Source organism: Eulemur rufifrons, chromosome 15, assembly GCF_041146395.1.
Source record: "Eulemur rufifrons isolate Redbay chromosome 15, OSU_ERuf_1, whole genome shotgun sequence".
NCBI classification, from domain to species: domain Eukaryota; kingdom Metazoa; phylum Chordata; class Mammalia; order Primates; family Lemuridae; genus Eulemur; species Eulemur rufifrons.
The window spans coordinates 20,501,634-20,516,855 of record NC_090997.1 but is presented as its reverse complement, the minus strand read 5'-3'; the positions used below and the strand labels follow the sequence as shown (position 1 = coordinate 20,516,855).

The 15,222-nt window shown below is 44.6% G+C and overlaps 1 pseudogene; it reads left to right on the top strand.

The window, feature by feature from the left end:
* The first annotated feature begins 1,246 nt into the window (after nt 1–1,246).
* On the top strand, nt 1,247–7,449 carry LOC138395027 (glutathione S-transferase A1-like; annotated as a pseudogene).
* Nucleotides 7,450–15,222: the final 7,773 nt, after the last annotated feature.

Sequence of the window (15,222 nt, the reverse complement as noted above, 5' to 3'; positions counted from 1 at the left end):
CCAGTGTCTGAACAGGACATGCTGGTGGGTTTCTGGGTGTGACTGTGTGGAGCGCTGCCCTCTGCAGGTGTCCCTGGGAAAAACACTTGCCTGTGCAGACTGAGGCCCAGCAAGTGTGTGTGAGGGAGAGAGGCAGGGACAGGCTCAGGAGATCTTGTCCCTGAGGCAGGAACAGGAAAGGAGGCTGTCAGGGTGAGGAGGCGTCCTGTGAAGGGAACCTGTGTGGTCCCTTCAGCCTCAGAGCAACGTGTGGACCGAAGCCTCGGGATTGCACTTTCTCCATTGCTTTGTTCATACGTGGGACTTTAGCCTGATCCTTCCTCATTTTATGAAGACACAAGCACACAACAAATCCAGAGTGTCATTCCCGGTTGTTTTCTTTCTGCAAGTGAAGAAGCTGCTCTCACAGTCGTCCAGGGGTGTGTGAGAGCCCTGGGCAGGGTGAGTGCAGCACAGCAGGTGCAGGGGCACGGCTTAGAGCACCCAGGCTCCCTCCTCTCCATCCCAGCTTGACTGAGGGGACTGGGAGGCAGGGCTGACTGGAGGCCCTCGCTCAGCGCTCTGGGTTCCTGGTGCCCAGAGGGTGATGGTTATGATCCAGTCCCTCAGGCTGTCCAGCAACATCACAGTGGTGACCCCGTGCGGTGGCTCACACCTTTAATCCGAGCACTTTGGGAAACTGAGGTGGGAAGATGGCTTGAGGCCAGGAGTTTGAGACCAGTCTGAGCAAAAGTGAAACCCTGTCTCTACAAAAAATAGAAAAGTTAGCAAGGCTTGGTGGCTCACACCTGCAGTCCCAGTTACTCAGGAGGCTGAGGCAGGAGGATCGCTTGTACCCAGGAGTTTAAGGTTGCAGTGACCTATGATGATGACACTGTAGTCTAGACTGCGTGACAGAGTGAGACCCCGTCTCAAAGAAAACAACAAAATAAACAAAAACACACCACACTGGCCAACCCCATCCCACCTCTTGCAGTGACCAACCACCATCCCTCTGTTTGCCTTGAAATGGACGCTTTGTTAATTGCTGGCACACACACCCCTCCTCACTTACACATCTGTATCACACATTTATACCTATTAATATACTATGACCCTGCGTGATCACAGATCGGCAACAAAGTCTATTCCATGGAGCACATTAGGAACCCCCAAATTCCTGACCTTTCCTAGATTGAGAAGCCCTTATAAACTATGAAATGGGAAAGAGTGATAGAAATTACAATAGAAACCCTGGGGGCAGAATCTTACATAGTCGTTGGACCATTGCACAGTCCGTGCGGGGCACACCCAGGTTGTTCTCTCACCTCTCCTGGGCACACAGGCTTTCCTGAGACATTGCAACATATTAACCAAAATAAGATTTCAGTCCCTTCCCTCCAGTTTCTTCTGCTTCCAAATCATGACTGGATCATGGACACTGGTGAGGTCTGGGTGGGGGTGAAGTGAAATACAAGAAGGAGCAGCTATGTGCTATGACACAGACCCTTTTCCTGATGGGTCTACTCTAAATTCCCAAATGGCCATGACCAGACTGATCCATGTACCTGCAAAACTCAGAAATCTTCCCTTCTCCATGTTATGTTCTGGACAGGGGTATGCAACTTGAAAAGTCTATGATGCTATGGGATGAACTAACAAGAACCCATTTGCTGTTTTTGCCTTCAGTTCGAAGAGATATTTTTAGAAACAGTAGAAGATCTGGATAAGTTAAGAAATGGTAAGAACAAGTATCTAGGCCGGGCGCGGTGGCTCACGCCTGTAATCCTAGCACTCTGGGAGGCCGAGGCGGGTGGATTGCTCAAGGTCAGGAGTTCGAGACCAGCCTGAGCGAGACCCCGTCTCTACTAAAAATAGAAAGACATTATATGGACAACTAAAAATCTATATAGAAAAAATTAGCCGGGCATAGTGGCGCATGCCTGTAGTCCCAGCTACTTGGGAGGCTGAGGCAGTAGGATCGCTTAAGCCCAGGAGTCTGAGGTTGCTGTGAGCTAAGCTGACGCCACGGCACTCACTCTAGCCTGGGCAACAAAGTGAGACTCTGTCTCAACAAAAAAAAAAAAAAGAACAAGTATCTAAATGCCTCTGTGTAGGTATCTAAGAGAAGGTACATGGGGAGGTCTTCACACCAGGCCATGCCTGTTGGGAGTGGTGATTTGGGGTGGTGGAGAGGGAGAAATTTGGTTAAAATGGAAGGGGAGTGTTTCCTTGAGCAGGTCTGGCAACTCTCAGGGCTGAAAAGGGCCGGACTTCACTGAGTATTTGCTAAAGGAACCATCCCCAGCTCCCTGAGAATGCCCTGTCCTTGCTTTCTCATGATTTCTGCACCGAGTTCGAGCTGTGGCAGCTCAGGGTCCCACACAGCTCCCCCAGGCAAGGACACACAAGGACATGCATTGGAGGAAAGCAGTAAATATGGGTCCATCTTGAGTTCTTTACTCTTCCCAGGCTGACAAGGTGATATCCTGGCAATACTATAGGCTTTGAAGAGCACAGAAAGATACCTGTACATAGAAACTTCTGTGAGACCTACCTTAAATGTCATGAATACCATGAGACTTACTTTCAGAACTTCTCATTTTAAATGACATTAGGATGGTAGCCGTGTTGTAGCCTCTCAGAGTTTCTTGCATACTATCCATGAAGATAAATCAACACAAAATATACGGGGGACCTACCATTGGATAGGAAATAAAAAGGCTGGAAAGAAAAATACAGATTAATAAGAAAAAGGACTATAAGACACTAAACACAAAATCCTCTTTGAGTTGAAAGTCTACCAGACAATGATTTTATGTTTTATATTTTATCTTCGATCATTGCACCAAATGCTTTTTCATTCTAAAAAGGGCCGGGCCCATAGTCACCTCCCTCTCTCCTTTTTCTTTCCTTCTTCCCAAAGACGGGCGTCTGATGTTCCAGCTAGTGCCACTGGTGGAGATTGATTGGATGGAGCTGGTGCAGACGAGAGCCATCCTCAACTACTTCGCCAGCAAGCACAACCTCTATGGGAAGGACTTAAAGGAGAGAGCCCTCTAGGTACATTTTCTGTCCTCACACCAGCAGATGACCCAGGAGAGCCTGAAGTCCTGCCTCGAGTGAGCAGGACTGTGACGGGGTTCAGGGAGCAGCAGGCTGGGCCTTGGGCACATGTGTTGAAGTCCAGGATGGCAGTGTCCTGTGTACGTGAGGGAAGAGGAACGTGGGAGGGTTCAGGCGAGTGTGATCATACACGAGGATGCAGCCCACGGGTGCAGCGCCATGACAGAGCCTTCCAAACACTCGTGAACCATGAACTCAGGAGGGTGGTGGAATCCTGGTTCCAGGTGCTCCAGGCCTTTAGGACCTGAGTTCTTGCCAGCAGGTAGGGACAAGGATGGATTGCTTGAGTGTGTGCAGATGATGGCCTGGGGAGGGATCAATCCACAGGAGCTGAAATTTGAGTTTCAGTATTTACAAGAATGATGATCAGGTAACTCAGTTATCAACCAGTTATATGGACTGGTCACTTGACAAGGGTTAGAACAGCCTGGTGTCTAAGAAGCTGGGTTTACCTTAACGTTTTGATACGAGTCTGAAGCAGCCAGAGGTATTCAGTATGACCAAGGCTCTGGGGGCTCCTCCCAGTTGTGCTGAGAGCTCAGGACTCAAAATAAAACCTTGTTGGAATCACTCGCCTTTCCTCCAAAAGTTTAATACACACTTATCCAATTTCTCTACTGGATTATCACCCATACAATAGAAGATACCTCCACACTACATCTTGTAAATAAAATAACAGCAATATTCATAAAGGTAAAAAAGTCAAAACAGGACAATTATCCATGAGCAGAGTAATGGAGGATCAAAGTGTGCCAAAGGCACCCAGGGGGACATTATTTGGCCATGAAAAAGAATGAGGTTTTGATGTATCCTCAACGTGGTTGACCTTAAAGACATTATGACATAAAGGAAACCAGACACAGAAGGTCAAATTTTGTAGGATTTCCTTTGTATGAAATGTCCAGAATATTCAAACCCATGGAGGCAGAAAATAGATTAGTGGTTGCCTGGGGCTAGAGGAGTGGGGAGTGGGGAGAAATGAAGAATCCTGCCAATGGGTACAGATTTTCTTTTCAGGGTGATGAAAATATTCTGGAATTAGAATGTTGTGATATTTGTAGAATTCTATGAATGTACCAAAATCCACTGAATAGTATACTTTAAATGCGTGACAAATATAGTATGTGAATATATGTCCATAAAGCTGTTATTTTAAAAAGTGTTGTGGAAAACCCAGTTTAACAGAAAAGAAAAGAAGATCTCCTACTGTCCACACTGGTTGTAACTGTGTCAGAATCGCACCAGGGAAGGGTGTTCACGTGGGGTCGGGAGAAATGCAGACACGGCTGGAGCAGGGCAGCAGCACTTGGAGGGGGCTGTGGACGGTGTTTATGGGGAACGGTTGAAAGAACTGCTAACATGGGGCAGAGACGTGTGCCTGGGAGGAGCAGAATGGTGGGAGAGGAAGAGGAACATGACCGAGATGGGTGTGCCAGGGACTCTGTTGAGGTCACTGAGGCAGCAGGTCTTTGGCCACCTGAGTGACACTGAGTTTATGAGCAGAACAGAATGACCAAAAATAGAAATGGCAAATTTAGTGCAGTATGGGTGGTTACTTGCAGGGAATCCACCAATTTTTCTATAACTCAGGAGGGGTCACTGATGATCTTTGAACCTGTATTTGATCATGTTGTAACAAAAATTTTAGAAAGACATCTAGCCCAATAGGCTGTTTTATGTAATAAATGTTGATATATGTAAAAATCACATGAAATTGAATGACCTATAAAAAGTACCCACTGCAGGTGAATTAATTGTCACCACTTGATGCTCTATTCTCTTAAAGTTTTAAACCATTTAGTCTAAGACAGGAGGCATTTAGCAGCCTGTGTCATCCTTCAGGATTGATATGTATGGGGAAGGTGTGATGGATTTGAACGAAATGATCATAATGCTGCTGATGTATCCATCTGAGGAGCAAGTCAACCAGCTTGCCTTGCTCAAAGAGAAAACAACCAATCGCTATTTCCCTGCCTTTGAAAAAGTAAGTGGAGCTGTTCGGCACATCAAGGCGCTGAGTTCAGAGGGCAATGGAAATCATGCTGGGCATTCATGAGGCAGTGACCTTCACTGTCAGTGACACTTCCTGAACCCGAGTGCAGCTCTCTGACACTCAAGGCATTTTATAAAAATAGGCGGTGAAGAAGAATTGTAGTACTTATCCCCAAGTTATAATTTTCCAGGAAAATTTCAATTTACTAGACCCAAGTCTAGAATTCTGTATTCAACAGAATTTTACTGTCATCGTAGAATTTGGGCTGTGCAAGGCTCAGAGCCACACTAGATGTTGGTCTAGACTAGAGTCTCTAGAACTCCCTGAGCTTTTATTCAAGAGGAACATGGTGAGACCAATATGGCAGACAGTGTTTTGGAACCATGTGTGGGGAGACATGAGACCACCTGCCCATCACGAGAGTACTGTAGTGCTTCAGAGATGGATGAGAAGTATCTAAACAAGAATGGTGGCAATGGGATGTGGAGTAAGATTATTTTTACATTTCAAATAAATTTCAGGCATGAGTGCAGTTCACCCCTAGACACTTCAGCTTGCAAATTACAATGCAGTGTAAGTTAGGAGTCAGAACCAAATCTACAAGAGAAGTGATGAATTCAAGGTCACCCAGGTTTACTTCAGATCCCAGCATGTAGACCAGGAAATGAGGAGAGAAGAAGGAGGAGAAGTGTCCTCCTGGGTGGAGAGGGCTGTCAAGGGAGACTGCAGATGGAGAGAGCAGAGAGCAGAGCTAGCCCTGGAATGTCAGGGCTGTGAGCTTTAGGGCTCGGGGCAGACAGAAACATGCCACAGCAGGTGCTGAGACCCGGGCACACGTGGAAGATGCCAGTGCAGGTGGGAGGTGTGAACTCTGCAGAGCTGTGGGAATGAGCAGAGGAAATGAGAGCCTGGGCTTCCCCCGACGAGGGGAGCAGGGGGCAGAGCCCACTTCTGAATCAGGGACCATGGAGAAAGGTCTGGGTCTCACACCTGTCAATGAGGACGGAGAGGTGAGAGGGTCAGGCTGGAGAGGCTCGGGGACTAGAGCAGGTGCCAGCCTGACTGTGCCTGTGAGCCTGATCTGATGCCTCGAATTCCCCAGGTGTTAAAGAGCCATGGACAGGACTAACTTGTTGGCAACAGGCTGAGCCGGGCTGACATTCACCTGGTTGAACTTATCTACAACGTGGAAGAGCTTCACCCCGGCCTTACCGCCAACTTCCCTCTGCTGAAGGTGATCAGTTTCACTATCTCACAGCCCCCAGAGAGGCAGCCCCACATCTCCCGTGATGGAATGTAGTATTTGGGCCCTTGGACTGGTGACATTCAGACCCCAGCCTCCTCCAGGCTGGCACTGCCCCCAGGTCTCCCAAATGAGCTTCCAGGCCCTGGTTCTGAGGCGTGATAAGATTCTTGCTATGGCATGGAAATTTCAGGTGGGTCATACCCCAAGTGTATTTTACTTTTTGCAGTGGAAAGGGCCCAGAACCCAGCATCTCCCCCCACTCCCATTCATTCCATTGCAGTCTCTGTGCCCGATTTCTCTGGGATTCACATCTTCCCGGGGAATCCACTGTCTTCCCACACTGAGTCTGTCTGGGCAGGTCTCTTTCCATCTGGTTTCCTTCCCTGGACTCTAGTCCCTGCTGTCAGACCTTGTGTTCCTGTCTGCCCAGGGCTTCCCTACACACTCCTGCCCACCCCTCGTGTCCACATCTCAGTGGGAAAATTGGTCTGACTGGCCCCATTGTTTGCCTTTACTATCATCTATCTTCATTCTCACCTCAGTTTTCCCATATCTTTATTTCTCACTGGTGTCTGTTCCCAGCGGCCACACTGGTGCTGAAGGAGGGGACTCAGTCTGTGTGTAGAGTGGCAGGGCTCAGATTTCCTGGGTTGTCTAATAATTGCTGTGGTCTTTGGGCTGCACTGTGAGGCTGTGATCTGTGCATTGCAGGCCCTGCAAACCAGAATCAGCAACCTCCCAACTGTGAAGAAGTTTCTGCAACCTGACAGCCAGAGGAAGCCTCGTGATGATATGAAATCGTTGGAGAAAGCAAAGAAGATTTTTAGATTTTAGTAAAGCAGGCGTGGAAGCAAAGCACAGCCAAGACCAATCTGTTAACATTTTCTAAGAATTAACTGCTTGCCTAATGCTGACGGTGGCTATTGCGAAGCTAAGAAACTTTTCAAATTATGTACTAATGAAAAAAACAAACAAACAAAAAAACTCCTTTGACCACACAGTTAAAATTCATTCTTTTTCATTAGGATCTGATAAGAAATCAGATTTCCAATGTGTTCCTGACCTGCCTCTTTCTTGGAATTAAAAACTTAGTACAAAACGAAAATGTAGATTATGTGGTCTGTTTGAGTTTTCCAGAAATTTTGCTGTAACATTTGTCATACAGACTATCAAAAAATCAAGTGCAGAAATTTGCAGCTGACAGTTTCAGGTATGTGCTGGAAAAGAGTTACCATTCTGGGGATCAGCATAGCAAAGTTTTCTTCTGACCTTGGACAGTCATTTTATTTCTGATAATGAAAGGTTCTTTCTTATACATTTTCAAACAGCTGTTATGGCTGTGGACTCTTCTATGTTCCAGGAGGTGGGCACAACACAGAACACAACAGACCCACCTTTGCTCTCAGGTGACCCTGCTGTCCCTTACCTGCAGGTGCACAGGGCCATCCTCACTGTGCTCTCCAACCCTGTGTGGGGCCCGGACATGAGCTTTGCTCTCAGTTCTCTCAGTGCCACTCAGGCCTGGGCTTGAAAAGTACACATGATACATGGGAATTATTAATACCTATAAATACATACATGTAAAATCATATTTTCCCTGCCTGTCACCATGCCAGAGTGCTTGGGTTAGGAGCCATTTCTAGCTTGAGCCCCACGCTGGGCCCATAATGCTGGTCTCCCCGGGAGGTCTGGGCTGTGGCACACTGAGCCCCCCTGCTCTCAGAGGGAGCTCCCCGCAGTGACAGGTGTGAGGAGCAGACAGACTCACAGGGCACCCTGACTGCACCTTCATTTCCCTCTAGTCTCTTCTCCACTGACAACCGCAGTGGTTTTGCTAAAATACAAATCTGAGCGCCACCACCTTTCTGAAATTCTTCAGTGAGTCCCCATTGCAAGCAGAACGGGTCTACTCGCCTCCTCACCCCCTGATCTCCAGCCATCACCCCCAGAGCATGGCGGGGCCTCTGGCCTTCCTGCCTGGGCACAGTGGCCAGCCCTGCCTGGCAAGCTCCTTCCCACCTGGCCACACTTCCCTGCCCACCTCGTGGCCTCTCCTCTGCCCTCCACAGAGCCCTGGAAGGCTCTGTCAACAGCCGGGGGCCACTGTGTCTGCTCCTGTCCTGTCAGCTCTCGGGGTGGGGCATGGCCTCCTGGGTCCCCAGGGCTGCATCACCAACGGCTGTGACACCTGCACAGCTCCATGTACACCTCCAGGACCTAGGACCTGAGTCTGGGCTTGGAGAGCTCACAAAGCCCCACTCACTTGGTGTGACTCCATTTCTACAAAGTACATTTATTCACATCACTCAAATGCTATGTACGGACCTTGCTGGGATGCTGAGGAAAATAAACCTACTGCAAAGGCATCTACTTGGGACTTAGGTAGATTAGAATGCTAAATATTAGATAAAATTAAGCAATTTCAAATTTTTAATGTTATCATGTTTAAAAAAGAAATGGTTACTTTCCAGAGGTAAATATTATTATTTATAGACAAGGTGCTATGGCATCTGGAATTTGCTTCAAGATAACCCCATGTAGTAGAGGGAATAGGTGGGAGTTTGTCTTAGTTTCTTATGGCTACTGTAACAGATTACTACAAAGCAGGTGGCTTGAAACAATATAAGTGTATTCTCTTATACTTCTGAAGGCCAGAAATTTGAAGTTGAGGTGTCAGTAGGGCCACATTCCTCTGCAAACTCTAGGGAAGAATCCTTCCCTGCCTCTTTTACTTCTGGTCACTCTTGGCATTTCTTGACTCCCACGGATTCTGTCCCCATCACTGTAATATCTGCCTCTGTCTTCTAGCACCTCACTCTCTGAGTGTCTGTGCCTTTTTGCTGAGTCCAGCTCAGCCACAGGGAACCCCGAACCCAGCGGCTCCGCAGACATGAAGACACAATAGCCAATTATCAGGACAAGTGGGCGCGGGGGACTGGATGCTTCTAAGAGCAAAGAGCCCCGTCCTTGGTGTGTACATCGCTTTCATTCCTACAACTCAAGAGGGAAGGAGGGAACTCAAGGGCAGGAAACAGATGGCCGCTTGCTCCCCAGTCTCTACATTTTGAGAATGCTCTGTTCAAAGAACATTCCCAGGCCTCCTACATGACTGCAGTCACTGGAGACATGGCTGTTTACTTCAACCTCTCGGGCTGCTGACCAGGTGGCTTTCCGCCAGCTGGGACTCGGCTTTCCTCCCTCCACACCCATTCAGCATTAAGGAAACAGCCAGCTCACAGCTCCTGCTGCTACATCTCCCCCTTTTTGTTTGGATTGCAGAGTTAGAAAGGCGGCCTTTGCAGTTTCCCCCCTGAGGAGCCCTGCAAGGATGCATTAGAGGATTAGACAAAAGCAGAGAATACAAATCAATGTGATTAAGACATTTCCCAATAACTTTCTTTTTAGTCCTCAAAACCAAGCAACAGGGTTCAGAGACTGTAACCCATCTGCAATTTCAGCCAGTGTTTCCCTGTTAGGGAGTAGGATTAGGACAGGAATCACAACACTGTAAGGGCTCTTTTTATCTCCCTTTTTTTTCCTTCTGTTTTGAATGAGTAACTTGCTGTTCCCAGTTGGCCTTGAATTTATCACAAAACATACTTCAGTGAGCTATATTTCAATCCCAGTAACTTAGTAATTGCAGCTTTAACAGGCAAAAGATAGATAGAAAGTTTAATGGACTCTACTTTTTAACTTTACAGTGGTAGATTAACCCTTTAAGTTTTGAACTTTTGATGTATTTTGTCTATTTGTTTAAACATGTATAGAAGAACAGAAATTTAAGAGGCTTCTTATATAAGTCTTACAAACTGAGACTAGAGAACTTTGTTGTTTTAACTAGAGATTCACTTTTCACTATAGCCAACTTAATTACATAAAAAATTCTTTCATAAATTTTCCTCCACGAACTTTATCTCGACTTGTGCGGGCTATCTTTGACATGCTTGGACTTTCTGTTTTTGTCCCAAATTTTCTTTCTTAAACCACCAGTTATTTTTAGAATAAAAATTTTCATATAAGTTTCCTTTCTATACAAAATTAGTCTCTTTCTTTTTAACTTTACTTATCAAAAATACATTCTCATTTCTTTAACTTTCTTTACATCTCTCTGCCCGACTTACTGGTTCCTTCTACCTGTTGGTCAATCTTTGCTTGTGCTCCCCAAGCTTGACTGGCACTGGCAGGCCATTGTTGTACAAACTCTGTGGTTTGAATAGTCTGATGGATGCCATCCCAGAGACAGCTGCCTTAGCTGCCAAGGCTACGATGCCAAGAATGGCAGCTATCAATATTCCCCAATACCTTTTGAAACGTTTCAATAACTCACGCACTCTCTCCAATAAGGCATGCATATCTGGGGATCCTTCTCAAGGTCTGGTTTGATTTACATAATCCATGCTCTTAGTCTACATCGCAAAAGAAAGTAAGAATGATTAGAATTTTGTACAGAGACACTTCAACAAGAATACAACTTACAAGAAGTCTTGCTGCTACACGAAATTTCTCGAGTGGTGGAGTTCCAATTAGTAGGACTTGACTCACACGGATGGAAGCTCTTCCCCCAGGAGCTCAAAGCCTATGTGGGAAACTGATATTAAGTACATAACGTCAAAGCAATATAAGGAAAGCTACATAGAGAAAATACACTAATAGGTGAAAGCAGAGTATTCCATTCAGGACAAAGGCAAGACACAAAAGCCCAAAGGCCAGGAAGAATAATGTGAGGAAGGCAGAGGAGGAGAAAGCATGCAAATGTCATTGCAAGATTTGGCAGATAAAACAGGGGATACCAGGTAAATATGAATTTCAGGTACATAATTTATAAAAATTTTAGTATAATTATGTTATGTGGAATGTTTAGAACACAATTATACTAAAAATTATTAATTATTAATTGCCTCAGATTTCCATTTAACTGGTGTCCTATATTTTATCTAGCAACCCACTAAGGAAAGTCTTCCAGAATGTCATCAGCTTGTCCTTTACAGACATCACCTCCTGGCTACGTATGTCCACAGTAGGAGTTTGTCATCTGCCTTAGTTCTTGTGTTCAAGTCATGAAAACCCTCTAGTAAGTGGCTTTAAAAAGTCAGTCTCCGTCTCTTCAATAAATGGTGCTGGCAAAACTGGATATCCATATGCAGAAGACTGAAACTAGACCCTTATCTCTCACCATGTGCAAAAATCAAATCAAAATGGATTAAAGACTTTAATCTAAGATCTGAAACTATGAAACTGGTAAAATAAAACTTTGTGGAAATGGTTTAGGACATCGGTCCGGGCAAGGCCTTCTTGAGTAATACCCCCCAACACAGGCAACCAAAGCAAAATTAGACAAATGGGATCACATCAAGCTAAAAAAGCTTCTGCACAGCAAAGGAAATGATCAAAAAAGTGAAGAGACAACCCACAGAATGGAAGAAAATATTTGCAAACTACCCATCTGACAAGAGATTAATAAGTAGAATATATAAGCAGCTCCAACAACTCAACAGCAAAAAAACTTGATCCGATTAAAAAATGAGCAAAGGATCTGGATAGACATTTCTGAAAAGAAGACATACAAATGGCCAACAGGTATATGAAAAAATGCTCAACATCATTAGTCATCAGAGAAAGGCAAATCAAAACTACAATGAGACATCCTCATACCCCAGTTAAAATGGCTCTTATCAAACAGACAGGCAATAATGAATGTTAGAGAGGATGTGGAGAAAGGGGAACCCTCGTACACTGTTGGTGGGAATCTAAATCAGTGCAACCACTATGGAGAACAGTGTGGAATTTCCTCCAAACACTACAAATAGAACTACCATATGACCCAGCAATCCCACTGCTAGGTATATATCCAAAGGATGGGAATTTCATATATTGAAAAGATATCTGCCCTCCTATGTGCATTGAAGCGCTATTTACATTAGTCAAGATTTGGAATCAACCTAAGTGTCCATCAATGGATGAATGGATAAAGAAATTGTGGTCTATATACACAATGGAATATGATATAGCCACAAAAAAGAATGAAATCCTACCATTTACAACAACATGGAGAGAACTGGAGAACATTCTATTGCATGAAATAAGCCAAGCGCAGAAAGACAAATCTTGCATGTTCTCACATGTACGTGGGGGCTAAATATTAAACACAATTGATCTCATGGTGACAGAGAGTAGAATGATGCTTACCAGAGGCTGGGAAGGGTAGCAGAGAGGGAGAGATAGAGTGGGGATGGTTAATGGGTGCAAAAATATAGTTAGATAGAATGAACAATGTTTGACAGCACAGCAAAGTGACTGTAATCAACAATAAGTTAGGGTACACTTTAAAATAACTGAAAGGGTGGAATTGGAATGTGCCTAACACAAAGAAATGATAAATGCCTTAGGTGATGGATACTCAAATTCCCCTGATTTTATTAATTCACATTGTATGCCTATATCAAAACCTCACATGTACCCTATAAAAATATACAACTATGTACCCATAATAATTAAAAATAAAAAGATAAAAAGCCAGCCTCTATGGCATTGCAGAGAAAGCAAAATCAATTAACAGCTGATTCTTTTTGTTTAAACATTCATTGCCAACCTTGAAAAGGAACATATTAACCAGGTCTTCTGTGCCAAGAAGATGAGTTGGCAATTTCTCTTCCAATCCAGTAGGGAGCCCTGGCCCTGAAAGGTGTGGGAGTAGCTTTTCCCTAACTTGGCACTACCCCTTTCCTTGGGAAGGCATTTATTGAAATGAAAAGTAGCTGTAGTCACATCAGGAACTGCTTTTATGTTACAGAGTCAGGAGGGTGACAAGACAGTAAATACTGATCTTATAAATCTATCTTTGGCTCCAGGGAAAAAACTATGTAAAAGGTGAGGAGAACACTATACTCTTGTTACTAAATTTGTTTCTCCTAGAGGTACACATCAGCAGTTCCGGAACTATTTTATGTGTACTAGACTGAAAAATGTGTAAATACTGTATATTTTAAATAATCAGAGCCAAGTTTCTCACTTGTCAGAGAAAGAGATTAAAAATGTGTGTGTGTGTGTGTGTGTGTATTTGTGTGTGTGTGTGTGTGTTTACGTTAACATACATACATATATTGACCACTGGGGAGGGCCTGGGAACATTAAAATCCCAGAAGCAGTGCAACACACAGTGCCTAGATCCTAGCTTTGAAATACCTTCCCCAATAGAAGGAAACAAGGATCTTTCGAGAAATGGCTTACTTAAGGGCTGGGGCAGAGAAAATACAAGAAAAGCCTGGAACATCTTTGGCCAAGGAAATCTCTGGAAATGCTCACAAAAAGAGGAGGCTTGTCACAAAGGACACAAAGACCAACCTGAAGGAGCTCCCACAGGCCAAAGCTGGAGCAGTATGAGCCACAAATTATATATATGGATAGTGCTAGATTGTAATCTTTAGAATAAAATATCCATAACTCCATACTGCTAGAAGTCAATAATGAAATGATTAGATGAAGAGAGAGACAGACAGACGGATGGACACACAAGGGCCGAGTGTGGAGAGAAAGAAGGAGAAGGGGTAGGTGTTCCTTAAAGAAGAATTCCAATTATTAAATGTAGATGGGATGAGGGAAATAGAAAATCACCGTTAGACAAACATGAAGGTAGTGTTTGCTGCAGACAAGATCCATAGTGGATACTAAAGTTAGAGGGTGGAAACTTATTCTGAAACAGAGTATTTGCATAGTCATAAAGTATCTCCCATCGATATTTATTAATTCCAAAGGGATAAAGAGTGACATTATAGTGGACAAACCTGGCAGACACTACTTTACTCAAGGGATCAAGGTTCACATCACCATTAATAAGACATACTATGTCTCGGGTGTGATATTCCTTGTGGGAATGGTATCCTGAGATGGGAACAGTAAGACTCCTGTGATGCTTTGCAAAAAATGCATAAACTCAACCGAATCATGGGAGAACAGCAGATACACCAAAACTGAGGTACATTCCACAAAATATCTTACCAAGAATCTTCAAAAGTGCCATGGTCATGAAAGACAAGGAAAGACTGAGGAACTGTCACAGATTGAGGGGACTAAGGAGACATAACAACTAAAGACAGTGTTGGGGCTGGGCGTGGTGGCTCAGCCTGTAACCCAAGCACTTTGGGAGGTGGAAAAGGCAGGATTGCTTGAACCCAGGAGTTGGAGGCTGCAGGGAGCTATGGTCTTGTCATTGCACTCCAGCCTGGGTGACAGAGCAAGACACTGTCTGGGGAAAAACAAATCCACTGTGGGATCCCAAATGGGATCAACGTGAAGCAGAAAAAGGACGTTTCTTGAAAAACTGGTGAAATACAAATAAGGGCTACAGTTAGTTCATAGTATTATATAAGTGATAAATTCTTGGTTTTGATCCTTGTACTAAAACTATGGTTGTGTAAGAATGTAACATTAGAAGACACTGGGCGAAGGGTATTGGGAAACTCTGTACCAGTTTTGCAATTTTTCTGTAATGTAAATATCTCCAAAAAAAGGTTTCAGAGATACACATTAAATTACTTATTGATGAAATAAGACAAAGTCTGGGGTTTGCTTTCAATATTGCTGACGGTAGTTGAACCAAGGTGATGGGTACATCAAGCTCATTGCACTGTTCTTTCTAAGTTTGTATGTTAGACAATTTCCTTTAGAAATAGAGAAATCACAGATACACATTGAGCCTCTGCCATATGCTGGGCGCTGCGGTCAGCCACAAGGACTGGGCAGCCTTGTCCTTAGGAGCTCACACTGAGCAGGGGAAATGCAGACGTTGAACACAGAATGTGGGAAGAGTGATAGGACGGAGGAACGACGAGATGCCTGCGAGGAGGGGAGAAGAGCATGTTCCGGGCAGAAGAAATGGTGC